Source organism: Canis lupus, chromosome 12 (assembly GCF_048164855.1).
Source record: "Canis lupus baileyi chromosome 12, mCanLup2.hap1, whole genome shotgun sequence".
Lineage (NCBI taxonomy): Eukaryota > Metazoa > Chordata > Mammalia > Carnivora > Canidae > Canis > Canis lupus.
In genome coordinates, this window is record NC_132849.1 from 1,621,710 (window position 1) to 1,647,987 (window position 26,278).

Here is a 26,278-nt window from a genome sequence, read left to right on the forward strand (position 1 = left end):
ACCACCCGGCTTGTTGTCCCTGCTGGCTCACCGGGGCCAGACCACAGCTCCTGCTCAGGGGTCCTCCACCAGCCCTCTGTGCACGGCAGTGGGACGAGGGGGGACCAGCTGAGCCACCGGAGTATTTATCCATGACAGGATCGGACAAGAGAAAGGGCAGGCACCTGGCAGGCAAATAAATGTAATGAAGTCGGTAATAGACTGCGGCACCATCAACCTCGCGGTCGCGTCAGGAATCAGCCACAAGAAACTATTAATTACTCCGTCTTCCCGTTTCTCCTTTCCGGGGGCTGTGGCGGCACCCGCGCTCTCCAAGCGTCCCAGCCTTGCGGGCATCCAGAGACGGCTCTGCCCTCTCAGATGGCAAAGGGCCCTTGAGGGCCAAGTGTCTGGCGCAGTCGCTGGCAGGCCCCAAGGGTCCCAATGTTCTGAGAGTGGGGAGGTGTCCTGGGTCAAGTGCCTGCTCCCTCGTGCCCCAGGCACACAGTGTCCTGCTCCAGAGTGTTCCCGCAGACCTTCCACAGCCCCTGGAACTGTGACTGCCTGTACCCCCGCCCCCATTCCCAGTGGCCTGCTGGCTCTTGCAGCTCAGAGTACCGAGGCTGTGTCTATGTATCTGGGCAAGGGTAGCCTTCAGAACGTTTAATAATATAAATCAACACATAAGTTAATATAGAAACTTAAACATTTTAAATCTATTCCCTGTTGTCCTCTAACTAAAACTGCCTACCGCTTGATACAAGTGTTTTGAAAATTGTCAGCGTGATCTTCTGTTTGGGGCATCCTCCCTGGCTATGTGGAGAACCTCTCTGCCTATGATTAGCTATAGGGGCTAGATCAAACTCTTCCCACGATTTTCCTGTTCAACTGCTTGTCAGGTCCCTGTCGGGAGCTCTCTGCAGAAGTCACACCCTGGCTGCGTATGCATCTGATGCCAGGGCTTCCATGTGGCCAGGTTCAGACGCTTGTCCCGGGGCCCCCTGACAAGGCTGCCACTAACCCTGGCCACCCTGCACCTGTTCCAGTGTCCCATTGATGCCGGGCCCCTCTGGAGGAGGAGTTCAGTACACCCCCACAATCTCAGTTTGCTCAGCAGCTGCTGGGAGTCCCCTATATTTGCTATCCTCTGTTCCCAGACCTCATTACCCACTAATCTGGCCACATCCCCAAGCAACATCACACAGATGCTTCTGGTCTCAACCACTTGTACTATTTACCAACCCACTAGTATGGAAGTGATTTACTATTTCAATAACTTGTTCACTGTGCCGATGAATTCACAGTTCCTGCCTCTCCATGCACTCTATCACATCCCTAAAGGCAGGTGTTCTAGAAGGCATCTGCACCTCTTCACAGTGGCAGCGATCCTACAAAAGGCCCCACCATAGCAATAAGTGACAGAGTTGTTTTGCCAGCCCAACAGACCTCACAAATGATCCCCATGTTCCCCCTTTTCCAACATGCCTTCCAATCCGTGGACAGTCAGGTCTCCACTCTCTGCCTCCCCGATGACAGTATACCACGAAGCACCAACCTGCCTATCCATATATTCTGATTTAAGAATATAATATAATATAACATAATAAATATACGTAATAAAATATAGTGATTCCTACGGTTCTCTTCCTGAAGGTGTCAGAGGTCGCCAGGGGCCCCACAGACAGGCTCCTGTATAAATCTCTACCTGCTCAGGAGATTTACGGGGATAGCTGACTGTGCAGGGGCGGGGAGGGCAGAAACCAGGAATGGAAGAATGACTTATGATTGCTGTCTACACAGGCAGGCCCTTGTTGTTGGAAAAGGCTTTCTTGTTGCTTCTGTTGTTTGAAGTCTCAACAAATGTAGGAATATGAACTGGGTCTCCATCAGGGGCTGAGGTTTTCTGAGGTGGAGATCATTAACAAGAATAATTCTTGTCCATGCACGGTATTTATCACCTGTACCCTTGGCGGGGGCTGAGAAACCACCCGGTTCCAGAGAAGAGTAGTGGGCAGTGTTAGGTCAGGGTGTGAATGACAATCCAAAGCGATAATGTCACTCTGTCCTCAGCCTCGACCTCTGTCCTCAGAGAAACTGACGGTTCCTTGACCTTAACGCCACAGTGGGCGGTGGGATTCCACAGAGGGAAAGGGCTGGGCTGTGGTCATGGCATCAGGAAGCCTGCGGGCAGCCTCGGCAGTAGCACAGGGACCCTGTCCATGTGACACACGCTTGGGGGAGGTGCTGTAATTCAGCCCCAACCCCTGGATGGATGGCCCCCATTTCAGAGAGCCACTGTCCCCGGGAAAGGACCAGGTATGGGCCTCCAGGTGCTCAGCCCACTGTGACAGTGATGTGGGCACCCTTCAGTCCTCCATCCTCATCTGCTCCCGCCTGTCCCACCCAAGGGACGTACTGACTGAGCTGAGCTCCCTGAGGTCAGGCATGGCCTGGGGCCTGGCTGCACTGCACCTTCCGAGCAATCCCCGGCCAGTTGCTTAACCATTTGGGGCCCCCGAAACATGATCACAACAGCCTTGGTATTGCGGGTGTGAACCCCGACAGGCGGCATGAGTCCAAGGACTTCAGAACAGCACCCCTTGCCTGGATCCACAAGCCTGAGCTGTTGGGACTGCGTCGTCTGTCCTCATCGCTCTCTTTTTCTGTTGCCACCCTTTGGCCTGTGTCTCTGTCCCCACATAGCCCTCACCAAACCCTCCTCTGCTTCGGTCTTTGTCAGTTTGTCTCTGTGTTTCCCCCTCCCTCTCCTCTGGGTCCTCTGGGTCCTCTGGGTCCTCTGGGTCCTCTGGGTCTCTTTCTGTCTGGGTCTTCATGTCTCCCGGTGTCCCTCTTCTTGGCCCTTCAATATTTCCTGCTAGCCTGGCCTCCTCTTTCATTCCTCAGACTTGGAGCATTATGACATCAGAGGGTTTCAAATCCTGGGCAGGGAAACGAACTCTCCTGAATGGTGAGCACCACCACCTTGGTGAAGCCTAAGCTCCAAAACCCAGAATTTACTACTGCGAGTAATCCCACCTGAAGCTAAGCCAACTCGGCAGAGCAGCCTGCGGGTCAGGAGCCTATGGCCAGCCCTCCCATGGAGCACTGCCAAGCCACAGCCCTCTGCTGGGTGCTAAAAATAGGTATGGGGCCTAGGGCAGCTAAAAATACACTTCTCACAATGCAGCCTTGCTGAGCCTGCAGACTGCAAGCAGCAGGGCAGGGGCTTTGAGAACCCTGGGGTCTGCAGCTGCGTGGCTCCAGCTGGGCAGGGGTGAAGGCAAGAGGTGGAGGGGAAAGCACAGGCAGACACCAGGGGTCTGCAGGCCCATCAGCCACTGGGGAGCATGTGGCAGGCCACAGACTGGGTCACAGGGGCCGTGGGGCTGCAGAGTATGCACGGCACTGAGCCGGTCCCTGGCTACCACCCCCAGAGCCCGGGGGACCGGAGTTCAGCAGCAGGTGCCTGGGCATACCCGGGGCTTCTTTGGCTTGATCTGGCAGGTGCCAGATCCATGTCTTCTCTGAATACCTCCCTGGCATAAGGCGAGCACTTGGAAAACATGCCCGAATGAGAAAATACACACAGACACACTTCCCTTAGGGTAACTGAGGAGCCTCGTAGCCACAAAAGGTAAAAGTCCCATGACCCATAGCACCGATTTTGTGGCCTCCCTCACCTGCATATCAATTACCTAATGAACTGCTCACAGCCAGTGGTCAATGGAAGTGTGTGCCTTGCTCCAAACCCTTTTTTTGGATACAAACGAGCCAATACCTCGCACAGATGGCACCGTTTGGATTAGCAGCTGAAGTATGAATGAGTGAAACCACAGGTGCATTGTCAAGATTAATATGCAGGCAGGTTTGGAATTGGAATGGTACCAGGTAACATCACGCTTGGATAGGGAGGCAGAGTAATATGAATTGACTAGAGACAAAGGGAAAACAAATGGAAAGTGACAGGCGCCAAGGGTTGTGGCCACAGCTAATGGACTGAGTAACTAAGAATTCCACCCAACCCATCACCCACACCATCCACTTGGTTCTTTCCTCCCCATCGTCCAGGAGCTGTCCCCAAGACTAAGCTCCCAAGCATCTGGATGGATGACGCACCCTTCACCATATCAATAACAGCTCCCCTATTGTTATCAACTTGGATCAACAGATACTCACCTCAGACAGGAAAGATAAATGAAACACTATTATAGAAAAGCAAAGCCAAGTGCTCTGAGCACCTTCATGCCCTGGAAAATTTATTATAGAATTATAATTAAGAGAGTGGAGAGAGATCTAGCAACAGCCCAGCCTGGGTCAGGAATAAAAGTCCCCTTTCCTTCCTTCCTTCCCTCTTCCTTCCCTCCTTCCTTCCCTTCTTCCTTCCTACCCTTCTTCCTTCCCTCTTTTCTTCCTGCCTTCGGAGAGCATGCAAATCTGGTGGCCCCGGTGGAAAGCACCCACCACCCAGCCTTCTAGAGAATCCCTGAACAAGAGCTTACAAGGAATGGGTTTTCAGTGTGGAGGTTTCAGTTGGTGGCAGCTTTGCTTTTCTCTCTGCTGCTCAGAAATTAGGCTTTGGAGGTGAAGCAGGGGGCCATTTATAGGATTGTGTATATTACTGGATAGAGAAAAGTGAACCTCTGAATTGAGAAGAAAATGAGTTTAGGGCAGCCCGGGTGGCTCAGCGGTTTAGCGCCACCTTCAGCCTGGGGTATGATCCTGGAGACCTGGGATCGAGTCCCAGGTCGGGCTCCCTGCCTGGAGCCTGCTTCTCCCTCTGCCTGTGTGTCTCTGCGTTTATCTCTCTCTCTCTCATGAATAAATAAATAAAATCTTTAAAAAAAAAAAAAAGGAAAGAAAATGAGTTTATACGGATAGGAAGAAAATAGTCTTAACTGTCAGGCTGACAAACTGGGAAATCTTGACGACTCAGGATTGTCTTGTGAACAGGATTATACCAAACAGTTCCTATGAGCATCCTGCTCACTGCCAGGCTGCAGTAAGTGCTCAATTAATATTTGTTCAACGAGGGAATGAACCTTTGTCCTAACAATGAACATGAAGGACGTTTGTTAGATTACTCCTTTCTGCCCCTGGAAACCGCCAAGTTAACATTGTTAAAGTCTCCCCTCCCACTGCTGTCACATCTAAGTCAGAGTCTCCCAAAGAGCCTGAGCAGCTGCAGAAGCTCTTCATCAGAGGTTTGAGCTTTGAAACAACCAATGAGAGTCTGAGGAGCCATTTTGAGCAATGGGGGACGCTTACGGACTGTGTGGTAATGAGAGACCCCAACACCAGGCGCTCCAGAGGCTTTGGGTTCTCACGTAGGCCACCGTGAAGGAGGTGGATGCAGCCATGAATGCAAGGCCACACAAGGTGGATGGAAGAGTCGTGGAACCAAAGAGGGCTGTCTCAAGAGAAGATTCTCAAGACCTGGTGCCCACTGAACTGTGAAAAAGATTTTTGTTGGTGGCATTAAAGAAGACACTGAAGAACATCACCCAAGAGGTTATTTTGAACAGTATGGGAAAATTGAAGTGATTGAGATCATGACTGACCAAGGCAGTGGCAAAAAGAGAGGTTTTGCTTTTGTGACCTTTGACGACCACGACTCTGTAGACAAGATTGTCATTCAAAAATACATACTGTGAATGGCCACAACTGTGAAGTAAGGAAAGCCCTATCGAAGCAAGAGATGGCTAGTGCTTGGTCCAGCCAAAGAGGACGAAGTGGTTCTGGAAACTTTGGTGGTGGTCGTGGAGGTGGTTTTGGTGGGAATGACAACTTTGGTCATGGAGGGAACTTCAGTGGTCAAGGTGGCTTCAGTGGCAGTCGAGGTGCTGTTAGATACGGTCGGTGGCAGTGGGGATGGCTAAAATGGATTTGGTAATGACGGAAGCAACTTTGGAGGTGGCGGAAGCTATAACGATTTTGGCAATTACAACAATCAATCTTCAAATTTTGGACCCATGAAAGGAGGAAATTTTGGAGGCAGAAGCTCTGGCCCCTATGGTGGTGGAGGCCAATACTTTGCCAAACCACGAAACCAAGGTGGCTATGGCGGTTCCAGCAGCAGCAGCTGTGGCAGTGGCAGAAGGTTTTAATTACTGCCAGGAAACAAAGCTTAGCAGGAGAGGAGGGCCAGAGAAGTGACAGGGAAGTTACAGGTTACAACAGATCTGTGAACTCAGCCAAGCACAGCGGTGGCAGGGCCTAGCTGCTACAAAGAAGATATGTTTTAGACAATACTCATGTGTATGGGCAAAAAACTCGAGGATTGTATTTGTGACTAATTGTATAACAGGTTATTTTAGTTTCTGTTCTGTGGAAAGTGTAAAGCATTCCAACAAAGGGTTTTAATGTAAATCTTTTTTTTTGCACCCATGCTGTTGATTGCTAAATGTAATAGTCTGATCATGACACTGAATAAATGTGTCTTTTTTTAAATGTGCTGTGTAAAGTTAGTGTACTCTGAAGCCATCTTGGTAAACTACCCCAACAGTGTGAAGTTAGAATTCCTTCAGGGTGATGCCAGGTTCCATTCGAAATTTATTTGCAACCTACTTGGGCACAGAAACCACAAACCTTGGTGTGGTTGAACTGACAGTTAATGTGTTGTGACCTGGAGTTCACCATTAAAAGGGTCATCCAAGCAAAGTCCTGGAGTTTATTTGGTTATTATGATTGTCGGCACATCCTATGCAATATATCTAAATTGAATTATGGTATCAGATAAAATTATATATGGGATTAAAGCTTGTGTATCATCCATTATGTGTAATCAATAAATGATTTAATATTTAAAAAAAACAATGGTCATGAAGGATGATGAGTCCTTTTCTTACAGTCCAACTCCTATCATGTTCTCTTTATTCTCATACTGACTATTTTGTGCATCTTGAAAACCTAGAGGAATATCCCAACAAGGGGAGAGATCAAGCCAAGTGTTGAAGGCAGGGATCCCCCTGGCTGGGGTGGGGCTGGCACAAACAGCCAGTGGGGTGACTGGAAGACAGGTCTCAGGGTATCACAAGCTCAGCACTTTACATTCTCTCAACCCTCAAAGATAAGAGTTATTACCCTCCAAGTTAGATCCCTAGGTCTAGCGCACAAGAGAGGAGGGTAACAGCTAGTCCTTTGATAGTAAGTACAGGAGAGGGAAGAGTGACTATTTAGTGATACATGGAAGGGGATCTATAGGTCCAGTATGGGTTTTTTTAGTTGCTAATCAGTGGAACAAAAATGGTGCCAGGAAGCAGATTAGAATTGATAGGAAAAGCATGGATTGAAATGTGAAGCTGGAGGCAGGGAAGTCAATTCCCCTCTCTAGCCCTAGTGGGAAGTGCCGATGCCTCCTGTCCCTAACAGGCAGGCAGGGGGTGGAGAAGACAGAGAATGCATATCAAGCCTCTTCATAGGCTCACACTGAAATAAAGCATTAGAGAAGAGCTGGAAAGCCCTCCGTGAGGCGTGAGCTGACTTGCTTGGACTTGTTTTAATTCTCATTGACCAATTGAATACCAATAAAAAATAAATTTATAGAAAAAAAATAAATAAATATATTTCTTCTAACAATAATTTTTTTTTTTTAATTCTCATTGACCTTAGAGTTCCTTGTACCCTAGTTCTGCAAACTACTCTGTAGTTCTCACTCACCTAAGGGCAAGTGAGGCAAAGGGAGGAGACTGGCTTGGGAGAAGAGGCTGTGGTTACTAGGAAATTCACCAAAGTCCCTACAAACCAGGGCTCCACTCCAATGGACAAGGGACAGGGAGAGTAACCTGGGAGCTCCATGCTGTGCTCCTTGAATTGAGTTCTAGATTCTGAGGCTGAAGGACTGTCCTGCGAGCCTGAGTTAAGAAGGGGAGAAATGGGAATTTGGGATGATCTGGAAATGAAGGTGATCTAAGGAATGGACTGCTGCTGATTATTGAATATTCTAGAATGGGGGGACATGCTGGGAATGAAGATTTCTCTGGGAATGTAGAGACTGTGTAGGAAATAGGAACTAGAAAGAGGAGATGTTCTGGGAACAGGGCATGCTGAAATAAGACCTCAGTGCTAGGAGATGGGAAGTTAGTGCATCTAGGAGGCCTGAAGTCTCCCCACAACATGAAGTGCTTTTCTGAGCTGACTTGGCAGGGGCATCCCCTTTTCAAAAGATATTTTCTCCCTGGTGAGCATGAAGAAGGGACCTGCAGAGAGGGTCTGCACCAGCTGAGGCAGGTGATGAATGGGTAGCAATCAGACCAATGGCTTTCAAATGTTTTCGGTCAGATAGAAAAACCCTGTCGTTTCATTCTCAATTTTATTTCGTTCTGTCTCACCTCATATTTCACTTAATGGGAGCTGTCAAAGAGATTCTTTGATTTTCTTCCCCCTCCTTTTCTGGCAGCTTATGCAGCCTGATAGCCCTAGAGATACGAGTTTTTGGAAGACCCACAATGAACTTCACTGTTACAGCCTCCAGTTTTAGGGTCTACGTTTCTGGGTGCACTTCTACAAGTGAGTGCAAGCTTGTGTGTTCTCATTCGTGCACCTGCCAAGTGTATGTGTGTCAGGAGTGTGTGTGTCGAAGCTGAAACAGCCTGGGATGAGAGGCTGGATGCATGAGTTTGAGTTTAGTATCCCTCTGTCAATTGAGTCTCAAAGGATTCACTGCAGAATGAGTGTAATAACACAAGTCCTTCATACCTCAGATGATTGCCATGAGGCTCATAGCACAAGAAATAGAAATACTCCCTTGTGATCAATAAATGCAATTGATAACTACAGCTATCATTTGTCTCCAAGGGGTACTTCTTGATCCATCCTGAGTTCTATGAAGTTTATTTTCTTATTGAAGTATAATTGGCATACGTTACATTAGTTTCAGGTGTACAACATAATGACTGGAGATTTGTGTACACCATGAAGTGGTCACCATAATAAGTCTAGTTACCATCTGTCACCATGCAAAATTACAAAAAAAAATGTTTTTCTTGTGATGAGAACTTTTTTAAAGATTTTATTTATTTATTCAAGAGAGACACAGAGAGAGGCAGAGACACAGGCAGAGGGAGAAGCAGGCTCCCTGTGGGGAGGCCAATGTAGGACTTGATCTCAGGACACTGGATCATGACCTGAGCCAAAGGCAGATGCTCAACCACTGAGCCAGGCACCCCTTGTGATGAGAACTTTTAAGATTTACTTTCTTAGCAAATTCCATATTTGCAATGCAATACTTTTGACTATAGTCACCATGCTTTATGTTACATCATGACTTATTTTATAACTTGAAGTTTGTACCTCTTATGCCCCTTCACCCATTTCTCCCACCTTCTCCCTTCTGGCAACCACCAATCTATTCTCTGTATCTGTAAGTTTTGTTTTGATGGTTGGTTGTTTTGTCTTTTAGAATCCATATATAAGTGAAGTCATACTGCATTTGTCCTTCTCTGTCTGACTTATTCCATTTAGCATAATACCCCCCAAGTTTCATTCATATTGTTGCAAATAGCAAAATTTCGTTCTTTTTTATGGCTTAGTAGTATTCCTTGTATATACGTACCACATTTTCTTTATCATTCATCCATTGATGGACACTTAGGTTCTTTCCATAACTTTGTCATTGTTCAATAAGGGTGCATATATATTTTTGAATTAGTGTTTTCATTTTCTTTAGATAAATATTCAGAAGTGGAATTTCTGGATCATACAGTGTTGCTATTTTTAATTTTTTGAGAAACCTCCATACTGTTTTCCACAATGGCTACACCGATTTGCACTCCCACCAATAGTGTATGAGGGTTCTCTTTTCTCCACATTATCATTAATACTTGTTATTTCTTTGTCTTTTTGATACTAGCCATTCTGACATTTGTGAAGTGATACCCTATTGAGTGTATTTTGGTGCTGCCTACAGCCCTCATCACCAACATCCTAGACCTTTGATGCCTTGCTATTCTCAGAACCACCATGCCAGCTCCTTGATCTTGGCCTAACTCCTCTGTCTTCTTCCTCTGCTTCTCCTCACAGGTTGCTGACCATTGCCAGACAAAGTCTGCAAATACAATTTAACAGGGCACCCCTAGACTTACTCATTAATTCAACAAGCATTTATTGAGCATTTGCTGTAGGTAAAACTCTGTGCTAATCTCTGAGGACACACAGTTAAATAAAGCAGACACCTTGTGCACAAAGAGATTTCAGACAAGTTAAATTCTTACAGAATAACATAAGAAGTGTTAGGTGGATCCAAACCTAGGGACTATGGCAGTGCCCAAGAGGGACCCCTGACTCAGCCTAGGGAAAGCACCCTGGAATATGTGACCATTGAAGTGACTTTTGAAGGATGAGAAACAGTTGGCCATATGAAGGGAGCATGTGCAGTCTAGCCCTGAGTGTTAGCACTGGTTGGCAAAACTTTAATGCCTCTTTGGGGATCTTCCAGGTCTGTCCCCCAATTTCTCTTCCAATTCTTCACAACATTCCTCAAGTTGTGCACAGTTTCTGGATCTTCCTTCCTTGGCATCCCAGCCCAACAGATGGGTTAATCCTCACAAAGCATTGATAGGATTGGATCACTCACTGCTCAAACACTCATACTGCATACATAACCAAGTCCCAATTCCTTAACCTGGCATCCAAGGGCTTCAGAAAGCACACTTTCCAACTCTATATCCTACAAAACCCCAAATACCAGTCAATCAAAGCTACTTGCCAGTCTCTGAACACACTGTGCTCCTTCCCACTTCTCCATCTTTACTCCTTACTCTTCATTATGCCTAGAAAGTCTTACCTGCCCCCACATCCCATTTTCTCCCATGGAAATCATATGGACCCCTGAGATCTAGCTAAGGTACACTGTCTCAGAATGCTTTCTAGCATCCTCTCCCATCTCTTAAAGAGATTCTCCCTTCTATAAGGGAGCTGCTGATCAAGAAAACTCATAGACGAAAGGATTACTTTCATACTATATGGAACTTTGAGTGTCAGAGTAAATGGAGGAGTGGAGAAGAGACCAAGGTGCCCCTATAAATCATTCCACATGCGTAACGATGGACATTGATTCATGACAGAATAAACATACAGGTTTGTTCTCAAAACTCAAAATTTCTTTTTTAAAAAAAAATATTTATTTATTTGAGAGAGAGAGAGCACAATTGGGGTAAAGGGGCAGAGGGAGAAGCAGGCTCCCCACTGTGCAGAGAGCCCAAGTCCTCCATCCCAGGACTCCAGGATCATGACCTGAGCTGAAGGCAGTTGCTTAACTAACTGAGCCACCCAGGAGCCCCATCAAAACTCAAAATTTTTTAAATGACTAAAAAAATATATTTTTTAAGTATAAATTCACATGGACGAAAACCATGGAAGTAGAGATCAGAGCAAATGAAAAATATCACCATAATTTTAGAAACTGGAATATAGATAGGAAAGAGCTGATTTCAGAGCTCTTGGAAATGTAAATTCTTGTGGTAAGGAATCCAATGAGGGGTGAGCTAATCCCCACTTGTATCCAATGTCTCTTATTTGTGTGCATTGGCCTTGCCTTTTGCCATGTGTTCCTCTCCATCCAATGGGTATGACTGCCTGTGCATGGGACCCAAGCAAATTCATGCCAAGACAATCCAGCAGCCCCTGATCTCACATCTGCACTGCACTCCTCATGCTGTTGCCCTAGAACTCTCCTGCTGACACTATGGGGCTTGTTCAGTGCCCATTCTAAATGACTCAGAACAACAAGAAAGCTAACTTCCTATGAAGTAAACTTTTGGCCAGTAGGAGCAAGGGACTAGGGGATAAATTATTCTCTTTCCCTAACCTCAGATAGATTGTACCAAAGCACATTTGTTCATATTTGAAAGCCAGTCCTGTAAGATTAAGGAATTAGTTGCTCTTGAACCAAGTGGGGGCCAGCACAGTAATACACTTTTGCATAGGCTCCCCCTCTTTCCCTGCTTTACCCCCATTTCTCCTCATTTCTGTATCCCTGTAATTGCACTGCCTAATAAAATACGGCACATAAAGGCTGCATTTCTGAGGAAATAAAGTTGAGACACCAGCACAAAACCACCAAAAGACCCAAGAATAGGCAGCCTCCAGGTAGCTCTGGAAGCAGGTGTGTATGGGGGGAGTACGCCAGAAGGATATTCAAAAGTCTGTAGAAGTGATCCAGAGCCCCAGAACCATTCCCGGTCTAAGATGCCATGAAACTACATTTCTACCGCCCTGTGTAAGCCAAGTTTATTCATCGAGGAAGCCCAAACACTTCAGATTTGGGCGCACTTGAAGGCAGGACTTTTCACCTGAAAAGACAAATTAACTGAATATCTAAATACTAAGAAGACAGAATCCAAAGAAACAAATAAAAACAGTAAATTTAAAGGAAGCAATGTAAAAAATAAGATAAAAAATTTTTAATGTAATTTCCTAAAACAGAAGATATTTCATCCATGGAACAAAAGCAGAGTACTATAAAAAATGACAGAGTACAATAAAAGAATTTTTATAAATTAAAGATATCAAAGCATAAATAAAAAAATCTTAATAGACTACTGAAAAGGAAAAAGGTGAAGATACCTTCCAGATGGTAAAACAAGAAGTTGAGATGGAAACTTTTTAAAAAAACAAGGGGTGGGGGGATGGGGATCAATTAGAGGTCCAATATCCAGCTAATAAAAATACCAGAGAAAGAATGAGAGTACTTACAGCATACCTCTCATAACAAATTCTAAAAGAACCATATGTTGACATAAAATGAATAAAATGCTACATGTCAATTATACCTTAATTTAAAATAAAAATTAAAAATATTTTTAAAATAAAGGAGCCATATTAAGACGCATGATTGTGAAATTTCAGGATAACAAAGATAAGAGAAGAACCACAGGGGAGAAATAGACATTTTAAAAATCAGATATGAAAATAGTATTAGATTTATCATTGAAAATGTTGGAAGCTAGGAAACAACAAGCCAATACCTTTAAAGTTCTGAGAGGAAAAAAAAATGTCTTCTAACCTACAGTTTAATACCCAGTCAAACTTTCTTATTCTAACATTTCCAACACGGTCTGAAAAAAAAAATTATCTACCATGAACGTTTCTCAGGAAGCTCCTGAAGATACATGAAACCAAAATGAAAATAAAATATAAGCCATGGAAGAGAAAGATATCAAATCACTATCTACCAGAGTTGAAAGGCATGATGATAGTGAAGGAAAATCCCAAGATGATAGCAGTGTAGTGGGGTCCCAGGGAGCGTCCAGAGCAGAGAGAACAGAATAGCTGAAGGCTCCTGTGGATGGTTTTCCGCCCCCAAACCCAGAAGAGACAGATGACCTCATGTGTTCAACTTTGTGGAGAAGAGTTATCGTTTTGTCAAGGAGTTGGAAGTATTCACATATCACACATCAAGCAAACAACTAAAATGAGTAGAGATAGATTCCAAGGAAAACAAAAAAGTTATTCAAGAGCAGAAATATAATCAGTACAATATGTGACTTAAATGTTAACATTTACATAGGAACAACAGATATATTGTTTAATAAAAAAATGTTAGAGAACTATATTAGGAAGGCAGAGAAAAGGAAATATTGGTGGGGGGGGGGAGCGGATAGTGAAAGATTTAAATTCCTTTCTCTGGCATGAGGAAGACAATGGATAATTCCTGAAATGATTTTTATAAATGTGTGTCATTTAGAAGCAAGGACATGATGATCAAAATAAATAGCAGAAAAAGTTGGAAACAGTTGCTTTTGGGAAAAGAGCCAAAGAGACAGGATGGAAAGGAGAGGCAACTGCCCCTTTCTGTTATTCCCCTTGTGATACCATTTGACTTTGAAAACTACATGCACTGTACATAGGAGAGTGAGAGAATTGTAACAGTACATTATTGAATTTTTTTATCATCTTAGAGTTTGGGCTGAGGTCCTAAAGCTGAGAAAAATGACAATTTACTGTGTAGACATTCTAAAAAAGGGTGCTTAGATGCATCTCATCTGTAAGGCTTACCAGGAAAAAAGGATATTCAATGTGGGACCTACACCCCACCACCCACCTCAATCTCATACACAAGAAAAGGGTGAAGGCTAATTGAGGATATTCACTGGAAGCCAGCTGGACTAGGAAGGGGCCCTGTGCCCCTCCATGAGACTGGAGCAAAGGGCATGAGTTTCTGGAGAATCTGAACTGTATCCTGGGGAGCTTGAGATGCATGAAGATTGGAGACTGGCATCTGATCCTCACCTGGAAAGTTGGAAGGCCAGGGGCAGGCTGACTGCCAGTGGAGAAAGTCTGAGCATTCTGCATCTGGTGGAACTCTCCCTGGGATAACTGGATGTTGCAGCAGGAGCTGGACAAGAGCTGTCCTGAGATGGACCTGCCCTAGAGGACTGCCTGCTGGATAAAGAGACCCCAGCAGAAAGGTTGGTAGGTGATGTTGGAGAAGGAAATGAGAGGCATCCAGAGACTCTAGTTGTTGGAGGATTATGAGGAAAATATTTTAAATAACCCATAGAAGCACCTCAGAAGGGAAAGAGCCAGCATTTGGGCACCCAAAGAGAACACAGAGGACCTTGTTACCGTATTACAGCAATGCCAATAGAAACCAATGTGCCCTTCCTTCTATGCCTCTTCCATCCAGCCCTGAAGGAGTGCTAGGCAAGGCCAGTAGTTGGGATGGGATGGAAGAGGAGCTTAAAGAAATAAACACCCACCCTCACTCCACTGCTGACTAACGAGCACACAGAGAGGTCCCAAGTTGGGAAGAAAGAGAAAAGCTTAAATTGGATGTGAAATGAAAGTATTGATTTAGATCCACCTGGCCTTTTTAATACCTGAAAATAAAACTTCTAATATCTGAAAGTGACTGAAAAACCTATAGAATCTGGCCAGGGGCAGGGAACAGTGATGCAACAGGATGGGTTTGAAGGACAAGTGCTTTGCCGGTCCATTCTTTAAGTTACCTTATTTTTTAAAAGACAAGGACTAACAGGCATTGACACCTACTATGTGACAGACATGTACATATATTATCTCACTGAATCCTGAAAGCAATCTCCTAAGGTAGTGGTTACTATTCCTGCTTTACCAATGAGGGAATTGCAGCTCAGAGAGCCTGAGCTTCCCAAGATCACACAGCTACAAAGTGATGGGCTGGGCATCAAAGACATGATGTGTCCCCAGAGCCCTATGCATCCCAACCAAAGTGATTAAAAGTCCAAATGCTGATATCAAACAGATGGGATTCAAGCCCCAGGGCAGCCAGGAACTAACTCCATGTCTCTTGGACATGTTGTTTATTCCCCATTGGCCTCTGTTTCCACTAAAATAGAAAAATAATATCCTAGTTATAGGCTTGTTGTGGGGATTAAATGAGATCATTCATACACAGAGTTTAGCATAGTGCCTGGCACAGAGCAATTCTTTTTTTTTTTTTTTAAGATTTTATTTATTTATTCATGAGAGACACAGAGAGAGGGAGGCAGAGACATAGAGGGAGAAGTTGGCTCCATGCAGGAAGCCGCACAGAGCAATTCTTGATAAACAGTATCTACTGTTATCATTAAGCCATATTGCATTCTGAATAAGAGTATTGTCAAGATGAAGTGAGGCAATAATTCAGAAGTGCCTGGGATGCTATTGGATGAAGAGCTGATACTGAATAGTGGGTTGAATCTAAAGCCAAGTTTCTTCTTCCTGTGATAATATACATATGCAATGTGTTACATTCTGCATTATATCACAGATATTTCATAAAAACATAATCACAAAATTGGAAGAGATCCTGGAAGTCTTTTATTATTTTCTACCTTAATAGATTGTCAACTTCTTAAATGTAGAGGTCTTATCTTGCAAGCCATTCATTAATTTACTTATTTACTTGTTCAAGAAATGTGTGTCTAAGACCTATGGGCAAAGTATAGTACAAGATATTTGGAGAGAGGCAGAGATGATTTGAATCTAGATCCGAAATACAAATCAGAACCACAATGAGATACCACCTCACACCAGTGAGAATGGTGAAAATTAACAAGACAGGAAACAACAAATATTGGAGAGGATGTGGAGAAAGGGAAACCCTCTTGCACTGTTGGTGGGACTGTGAACTGGTGCAGCCACTCTGGAAAACAGTGTGGAGGTTCCTCAAAGAGTTAAAAATAAAAAAAAAAAAAACAAAAAAAACAAAAAACAAAAAAAAAAAAAAAAACAAAAAAAACAAAGAGTTAAAAATAGATCTGCCCTACGTCCCAGCAATTGCACTGCTGAGGATTTATCCCAAAGATACAGATGCAGTGAAACAACAGGACACCTGCACCCCAATGTTCATAGCAGCAATGTCCACAATAGCCAAACTGTGGAAGGAGCCTCGGTGTCCATCGAAAGATGAATGGATAAAGAAGATGTGGTCTATATACACAATGGCCATCAGAAAGAAAGAATACCGACCATTTGCTTCTATGCGGATGGAACTGGAGGGTATAATGGTGAGTGAAATAAGTCAATCAGAGAAACAATCATCATATTGTTTCACTCATACGTGGAATATAAGAAATAGTGAGATGGACTATAAAGGAGAGAAGGGAAACTGAGTGGGGAAAAATTAAAGAGGAAGACAGACCACAAGAAACTCCTGACTCTGGGAAACAAACAAAAGGTTGCAGAAGGGGAAGTTGCAGAAGTTGGGATGGGGTGACTGGGTGACAGGCACTGAAGAGGGCACTTGATGGGATAAGCACTGGTTGTTATATGTTGCCAAATCGAACTTAAATTAAAAAAAAAAAAAAAAAAGAATCTAGATCCTGCCCTTGGAAGCTTATAATTTAAACAAAGCTGAGAACAGTGTCAGAAAGGGAGGTGCCAATGATGTCCTGGGAGGGGTTTGGGGCCATCTACCCCATGTAGCATCCTGCCCAGAATCTGGTAGGGAGGAGGCATGCACCAAATGGTTGTTGAACCAATGATGAAGAAATGTGCCTGTGACTCAAAGAATGACCTCTGAATGAGTGACCTGAGCACACATTTGTGGGCATTAAAATTTCATGGTGTTTTAGAGAGTAGACAAATGGCATGCTGTGTTCTCTGCCCTTGATTCTATCTCAGTCCCATCCTCCAGTCTGCTCTGTGCCCATGTTGCCATCTATACTGTACAAGTTTGGTAACCCACTCAAGAGCCTAATGGTGATCTGATTAAGGCATTGCTATATTCCAGACAGACACAAGTACTGGCCCATCTTCCCAGATGTATCAGAAGGGAGAAGGGACAGAGGATGAGGAGACAGAAGAAGGTGACCAGCTCCAACTATATTAGTCTTCTTCCCTCTCAGGTCTTTCCTTCGCTGGCTCTGTCTCTGGGAAGAAATAGACTGTATATGTTTCATACTCTCTTTTTCTCTGGTTTTAGGAGCTCAAGGGTATACAAATGCATGCATATACTCACACAGACACACACATCATGTTCCAACAGGTGCAGTCACATGCTCTCACAGATGAGAGACCAATGGTCTCACAGACAGGCCCTTCTCCCTTTACCTGGTCACTTTGCATTGCAGTGGTATATCAAGGAACAGCAGCCTTCTCTCCACACAATGAGACAATACCACCAGGATTTCCCATGCTGAAAATTCTACAATGGTGGTGCCAGTTGATTATTAAAATGTAGATACCACAAGGAAGAATTCTGCATCAGCTTCTCAATCACTCATACCTCAGGGTGAAGAGAGTGTAAGATCCTTTCCAGAGAGTAGGGAGTAGGAGACATGAAAATGTCAAGAGGGAAAGAGAGACACTAACTCCATGCAGAGACAAAGAATTCAGGCAAAGACATTCAGTTCAAAGCCCACCAACTATATTTTAGGCACCCGGAGAGCCAATGAATAAGACCCATATCCAGAGTAACTCACATCTTAGCAGCTGAGACCAAATAAGCAAACAAGTCATAAGTAAACAAAAAAGTAGTAAATGCTATCATTGAGGTAAAGATGCCCAGTGGAAAGGTACCTAAATCCAAGCTGAGAGGTTGAAATTAAGAAGAGCTTCTGGACATGGTGACACCAGACCTGGGTCTTCAAGCTTAGAACTAAGGGTTCACCCCACCAATGTTTTAAATAGAAATGGTCATGGCAGTTGAAATTTACAAGAGTGGTCTCTAAGTATGGAAAATTTCCATTTCCTAGAAAGCAGGGTGATATAGCTAAAACACTGGATCTAGCCTTGTGTGCTCTGAGGTCATATACCAGCCTCAATGCTCTCCAGCCAGGTAACTTCAGGAGACGCACTTTGTTTCTCTCAGCCCCAGTGTCCTCACAGTGCTGTCTGCCCTGCTTGCCTCTTCAGGTTGTCCTGAAGACTTGGTGAGATAACAAGGCACAAGTGCTGTCACTACATTACTGTATAGGTGAGTTACTGTTTGGCTCTATGTTGGCAGGTCCCTCCCTCTCTGCCTCCCAGAGTGCAAGGATGAGTCTAACAAAGGGCCTTCTTTCCTGCCACACCAACTCCAGGCTACCAGACATCTCCCTTGGGGGTGCAGTAAGGTCCCCAAGCATTTGTTTCCAGCTCCAGGTTCCAGACCCAGGAAGCAAGAGTCTCTGTGGGAAGAAAAATAAAGTGGAAATTGGGAAATTAGTAGGAAATTAGTTGCCCAAGGTTTAGGTGTAATAAGCATATCAATCATGCAGTATTAATAACTGCACAATAGGGACGCCTGGGTGGCTCAGCAGTTAAGCATCTGCCTTCAGCCCAGGGCATGATCCTGGAGACCAGGGATTGAGTCGGGCTCAATGCATGGAGCCTGCTTCTCTCTCTGCCTCTGTCTATGTCTCTGCCTCTCTCTGTGTCTCTCATTAATAAATAAATTCTTAAAAAGAAAAATAACTGCACAATACAAACTCACAATGGTTTAGCTCAGTCCTCTCCCTGTAAGTGCCTAAGCATGTCTAAACTGGACAATAATAATTGTCAATAATAATTGTACACCGTACAATAATAATAAATATTCCATATTTTACATAAAACAATAATACTTTTTCAACCTCTATAACTACTCATATTCCTTTTTTCTACTCCATTTATTCTCAAAATCTACTGACAAATGGAACATATATAGAAATTCAAAGATGGAAGGTCAAGACTAGGACAAGCTGAGCTGCCTTGATTTTGTCACTCACAGATCTGTCAATGTTCATGCCTTCAAGAGTCACAATCTCAAAAATATGATAGCATTTAATAGAAGAACCAAAGTTTTAAATCCCTGAAGGACTGGCCTTTGGAAGAGTGTGAAATAGGTGAGTTTTGCAGGGTGGCAAAAAGAATGCTTGAGTTCTGGCAGAGACCTGGTGATCTTCAGGGCATGAAAGTCTGAGAAGTTCACTATGCTTGTTATAAAAGTAATCACTGTCTCAGCTCCCTCTTGAAGCCGTTATGAGGATAAAATGAAATAATGGAAGTAAAATTGATTTATGAATTATAAGTTATCATCATTGATGTCCATTATCTCATGGTTACCTCCTGTGTTGTTACCATTTTCTTTTTTGATCATAGTCTGCTGCCCAAGTATCATACTGGAGAATGCTCTTAAAGTCTGCCATTCTTTATCCATATTTATAAAAGGACAGTGCCTCCTTCTATAAATATAACCCCAAATGCCTCATTTTCAAGAGTTATTACAAGGAACATGGCCATTTGCCTAGTAAACTAGTTTATTTTACACTGGTTTACTAGTTTATTAGGTAACTAATTCACACTAATTTACTAGTTTATGCTATACTAGCTTACTAGTTTATGCTAGGTTATTAGGTTACCCTAGCTAATTCATTAGTTTATGCTAGGTTACTAGATTACTCTAAACTAGGTTACTAGTTTGTGCTATGTTACTAAGCCACCCTAAACTAGGTTATTAGTTTATGCTATGTTGCCAGGTTACACTAAACTAATTTACTATTTTACACTAGATTACATTAAACTAGGTTACTAGTTTACACAAGGTTACCTGTTTATGCTAAACTAGGTTACTAGTTTGCACTAGTTTAGTTTAAACTAAAGTGCAAATAAATACTTATGTTCAGGGGCTGTCCAACCCTCAGGACATGTTATTATGAATGTGTTCATCTCTAATGGGAACCTCGAGTTAAACTTTAATGGGCCAAAGGAAAGCATACAGGTGAATGGGACCTTTCCCATCTTCCTCAGATCAAACACTCTCAACCCAGTTGTAATAATCTCCATGACCTGAAGCCTTTATTCAGAGCCCTTCATAATTTGACCCCAACATTTCTTTTCAACTTCATCTTCCATTACCTCATGAATTCTTCCCTTTAGTCAATGGAATCCCTTATTGTTCCATATTATATTAAATAGGCATGAATGACATGCAATAAGCTATACATATTTAATGTATACAACTGGATGAGCTTGGAGAAAAGCATAAACTCATGAAACTATCACCATGATCTATGCCATATACATATCCATCACCTTCAAAAGTTTCTTCCAGCCTTCTTTATTTATTTTGTGAAAAGAACACTTATTGTAAGACCTACCCTCTTACTAAATTTTTAAGAATATAGTGTTGTTACTGTAGGCACTGTACAATATGTCTCTAGAACTTATGAATCTGAATATTGGGTAACTGAACTTTGATACTATCTAATTAATACCTTCCCATTTCCCCCTCCTCCCATCCCCTGGTAACCACTATTCCAATCCCTGCTTCTATAAATTTGACTATTTAAGATTCCTTGAATGAGTAGTATCATGTAGTATTTATCCTGCTTTGTCTTAGCATAATATCCCCCATTCATGTGGTCCTAAATGGCAGGGTTTCCTTCATTTTTTAAGGCTGAATAATATTCTATTTTATATAACATTTTCTTTATTGATTCACCTGTTGATTATTGTCAATAATCTGATAATCAAGATTTTGATTTCAAATTTTTTGTTTATAAGCTAAGACTGAAAAGGACCTTTCTTTAGGTGAAATATTGCCTTTCCAGAAATTCCACTTTAGACACACACATATTCTTGAGAGTGAGTAGTTCAGTATGCTTCCAACACTGTCATAAATTAGTTTATCAGATGGTTTTCCTGATGATAAGATAGGGAAGAAACACAGGGCCACTAGTATGTAAATGCTGGGTGTGTGGGTGAGTGATTCTTCCTTACATTTTTTACCCTAGGCACCATGCTTGCCTCATTGTACTCCTGGCCCCGGGATAGAGGATACAAAAAGGGAACAAAAAGCATGGAATAAGGATAATGGAAAGGACAAAATCTTTTTTCACAATGAAGTCAAGAACCAATCTTTTAAAAAAAAAATCAATATTTGATATCATCTATACTGCCTCTATCACCTTCTCTCTCCATTGCATTCTGCAGTAGTGCAGAAAAAATTATTATACTGCCAAGCTAGCATCTAACTTCTTCTAAGTGATCCAAAGCCTATAAGATTAAATGATCTGAAATCCCTTCCAATTTGAATGATGCCCAAAGTTGAAGGAGCTCAACTTTCCTTTCTAACTCAGGCACAGCTTCCATGATGGGTTGGGTAATTACTTTCCCAACTCCAGCTCCTGTCCCATGCCCTATATTTGCCAGACTAATGCTATTTTGGGTGTTCATCATGGTAAATAATGCAGGGGAATAGCATGGAGACTAGAAGAAACTTTGGAAAGGAGTTTGTTTTCAACGTCTTTCAAATAGCTTTACTCTAGAATGAAGAGATACATTTTGGCATCTGTTCAAAGTGAAATGAAGTGAATTTATTTAAAATTTTTTTCCAACATCACTCCTGCTATGATTGAAATCTTAACTTCTTCAAATGACATCCAGTTTCTAAAACATTGATTAAAAGTGTCTCTGGGACTTAAGGGAAAAACAAATAAGACAGATGAAAGGCATTTTAGCTGTATTGCCCCCAAAATGGCCCCATCCTGTCCTAATTCCTTCTAAGATACCATTTTATGGTGTCCTTAAAAATAGATGTAATCTGATAAGGTATTATAGGGCCTCAGAACTGGGTCATTTTATAAAACTCAGAGAAGAGACTAGGAGATGAAGCCCTGATTATTCTCACATATTAAACCTTCAACTGAGTCCACAGAAATCCCAAACTCTGTTTTTGCAGAAATGCTACTAAGATGATTCATTCAATGTACCATATTAAGATACCTCTAAAACCAGACCACACTACAATGATGCCCACCTGCATAATTATTAATTTAAGAAGAAAAACATAATACTGCCTTAAGTTTCTAGAATACTTTACAGTTTATAAACCACAGCTGTACATACTATCTTTTCTTCTTTTCAGCCTGTCCCACTATCTTCATCTACCACAAGAGATGCGAGAGATAATGTATTGAGAGCTCCCCATTCTCACTACTCAAGATGGCTTAGAAAAGTTTCTGCTTCTTTTGTTTTCATGATTTCTATTCTACATGACTGTGACTCCCTGTGATTCCATCCAGAATCAGGAAATCAAGGAGGACAGTGGGGAGGGAAAATCAGAGACCAATCAAAATGTGACGACCTCAACAAAGGGCTATAATATGACAGTGTTAATCTAAATAATGCCACAGGTTAGGTCTTATAATCAAAAGTAGTAAAACTCCACCTTTATATCAATGTTATGCAAATGTCTTTAGTATTCTCTTACTTCATATCAATGAGATGTATTTGTGTGACTATGATGGCCTAGTTTGTCTTCAAGGAAACCCAGAAAGGCCTCAGGGCCCAGAAACATAAAACTGATAGCTAGAAGTCATAGTGTTGGGAGTTGTCATTTCCTATTGACTCAGCAGCTACCTCTATGTGTTCTCTAAACTTTTAAGGCAATGATCTAACACTGGCTATAAATTAGAATCACCTGTGTAAGTTTTAAATTTTTATTATTTTTTTTAAGTTGGCTCTATGCCCAACATGGGGCTTGAACTCATGACCCTGAGATTGAGAGTTGCATGCTCTACTGACTGAGCCAACCAGGCACCCCACCTGTGGAAATTTTAAACACAGTAAAGCCTGAACATCATTCCCACAAAATCTGATTCAATTTTTGGAGGGTGGGGATGGGACCTGGCTTCAATATTTTACAAAGCTCCAGGTTATTCTAATGTGCAGCCAACTTTGAAAACAACTGGTCTAAATACAGAGGTTCTGAAACTTTAGCAAGCACCAAAATTACCTGGAGGGTTTAAAACACAGATATTTGGGGTCCACTTCCAGAGTTTCTGGTTCAGTTGGTCTGGGGTAAGGACTGAGAATTTGCATTTATAGCTGGTTCCTAGGTAGTGTTGATGCCATTAATCCAGAGATCACACTTTAAGAATCATAAGAATCACTGTTCTAAAGTGTCACAAAGTGTCAGTTACATATCAAAATCGATTCAGCTAAACCCTTTAAATTTAGAGGAACGCTACTCACTGACTCTGATAATTCTGTTTACCTAGGTCTAATTATTTGCTTGACTCAGTGTGAAGCAACAAAAAAGCACCATGAAACACACTTTGGGGCTCTCACTCTCTTGTTCCCTCTCTCTTTCCTTTTCCTTCTTATATTGATGGAATAAGGAAAGCAGTTGATATTTTAGAAAGTGCAAGGAGGTTATTTCTGAAATTTTGCCCAGGAGCCCCAAATGTCTACCCATCAGTTAGGGTTGCTTCATGCTGGGTCAGTCAGTACCTTGGAGAGCAGCCCCTGTGCCACACGCAGCGATAGAACAAGACCATGTAACTGCAGTAATCATTCCCAGTGAAAAGGAAAGGATAAAAGATGCACCGCAATTCCTCATCTGCAACAAATTCCTAAATCTTACTGGGCAAACACTGTGAAATCTCTTAATAGCACAAGTCCCTAAAAAACTTAGCAGGCTTCTCTGTTCTATTTGCTTCTAGTCCATTACTAGCCAGTTACATGTGTCAATAATCACATGAAAAGTTTTCAACTCTGCGTTGCTTACTTACCTTCCTGCTCACATGCCTCTCTCTCCCTCCTTCCCTCTTCTCTTTCCTCCTGCCTACTGTCTCTCTCAACTTAATGATAGTTATCTTGAGTCTATCAGGCTCTGAGAAAATATATCCCTAGCATTAAGAATAGTACCTTGCACCTGGTAAGTGCTCAATAAATATTTATTGAATAAAGTATTTAAGAGGAAGTGTACCAATATCTCCAATTTATTTTGAAATGCATCAAAAAGTTTAAGTGGTTTTTAAATTTGAACAAGCATCAGAACCATCAGGTTTGTTACAATGTAGATTGTTGGGCCCACCTCTGGAGTTCCTGATTCACTTGGTCTGGGGGCTCGGGTAGGAACCAAAATGGTTTGATGAATAGATAGCAGAATGGAGAGATAGATAATTTGATGAGACAAGTATAGTACAGTGCTAAATATAGAATCTGAGTAGTGGATATATAGGTGTTCACTGTAAAATTCCTTCAATTTTAATGTATGTTTTAGATTTTCCATAATAAAATCATAAAATGTTGAAAAAGAATTATACTGTAACACCCAATGTTTGAATATTTTATTTTAAAGAGCACAAAGCAATTTATATTTCAGATATTTTCTCTCTCTCTCTCTCTCTCTCTCTCTCTCTCTCAACCACCAAGACAGGCTGAGGATTTTGAGCCTCAAAATGGGAGCAGTTCTCTGGCAGTCTGGCTTGCATAGGCCTGGAGAAGGTATAAGCTGCTTCATGGATGGAGAGGAACTCCAGAAACTGCCTTCCCCTGGGGTCAAATACTGGGGAGTTGGTGCTCTAAAGGCAGGTGGGAGGGAAAGATTGGAAGTCAAGGAGTGGTCATTCTCTCCAGGAGGAGCCTTAAATTGAAATAAAATACGTGAATGTCCTCAGCCACCAAGAGGCAGGATAACGTCTCCATGTCAGCCCTGAGCCCACACTCTCCCTGCCTCCAGATGTCCCAAAACAAGAACACAGGATCCAATACAGAGTTCTGCGTTTATATGAGGTTGCAAAATAAACCATAAACTACTGTGAGACAAAGTCATATGAGGAATGGAGGATATTCTCAGGCTGGAGAAGCCCTCCAGAGTTGTTTCCAAGCAAGATCAATTAACATGATGCCAAATATCCGTTCTTCCCCTCCAAGAGATTTATGGCCTTGAGCAACAAGAAGGATATGAACTAGATAGAAGAAAGAAAGACCTATCCAAATGCCCAGGTGTGCATTCCTTGGTCAAGGAATCTATGCCATCCCCCTTTAGGAAGGTCCTGAAGCAGCAGCTCTACATGACCATGCTTCTCCAAAAGCACACCAGCAATTGAGACTGTAAGTTTTGTGGCTTACTAGGATATGGTGTGAAGAACGAAGAGGAGGAGGAGGAGGAGGAAGAGTGTGGGGTTGTGGTGACTGCCATAGGGCCAGACAGTCTCGGCTTTAGCTCAGCTACTTGAGAAAGGTCTTCATTTCCCTTCCTGCTGCCTCTCCACCACCCCCAACCTCTACCCTACAGTCACAGGACCAGAGGCAGCTCAGACAGGGAAAGGACAGCAGAGCCTGTGCATCCTCTGTGTCACTTAGGAAAGCCCAAGTGATTTTCTGTCATGCTTTTTCCCTTGTGCCTTTTTAATTAGCTTAATGAAGCCCTCCCATTTGTGGATACATAAACAAAACAAAAGGGGGGAAAAAAACAAACAAACAGAACATGAAGAACAAGCAGACAGAAGAAAATAATGTGAGACTGAACAACCCCCGTGACTCAAGCTTCAGGCATGGTCACCTTGTGTACCCCAGGAATGGGTGAGGGGCTGGTTCTAGAGAAGCAATACATCCTGGCCATCCTCCCACAAAGCATCACCAAGGCAGCAGATGAAGGAGTGAGCTACACACTCCTGCTGTGCCAGTGTCCATGGCAGTGGGGTCTCTCTCAGAGCCTACTCCATAGGCAAAGCAAATCCAAGCCTGTCCCCTAAGCACAGTCCTGATGTAGTGTCCAGTGTGCAACCTGACATACCACAGGAGTACAATAAATGCTGGATCCTTTTGTGTGTGAATGTATGACAGCCTCCACTTGTTTACTCTCTCCACTCATACCACTTGCCCCATCTGGAGGGTAGGGGCAAGCTCCTGCCAGGGAGATGGCATGAACATCAGTTCCTGAGTACTCAGTACTCTTGTCACGGAGCTGTCACTCTGCCACCAACATGCTCTCCCTACAGAACAGACCCCACATAGATTTTTCTCCTCTGAATTCTCTGAATTATATTGATCCAGTCCAAGTGACATCAATAGACCCAGGTAACCGAATAAAGCTTCTGGAGTTTGCTTTAAAATATGTATGATTTGGCTTCAAGATACCATCTGG

General features: G+C 42.9%; 1 long non-coding RNA gene across 1 annotated transcript; it reads left to right on the forward strand.

The window, feature by feature from the left end:
* Nucleotides 1-22,809, forward strand: LOC140600608 (uncharacterized). Its single transcript, XR_012003796.1, has 4 exons — nt 1-3,122; nt 18,295-18,355; nt 19,067-19,244; nt 22,268-22,809. It is a non-coding gene; the product is annotated as an uncharacterized lncRNA (long non-coding RNA).
* Nucleotides 22,810-26,278: the final 3,469 nt, after the last annotated feature.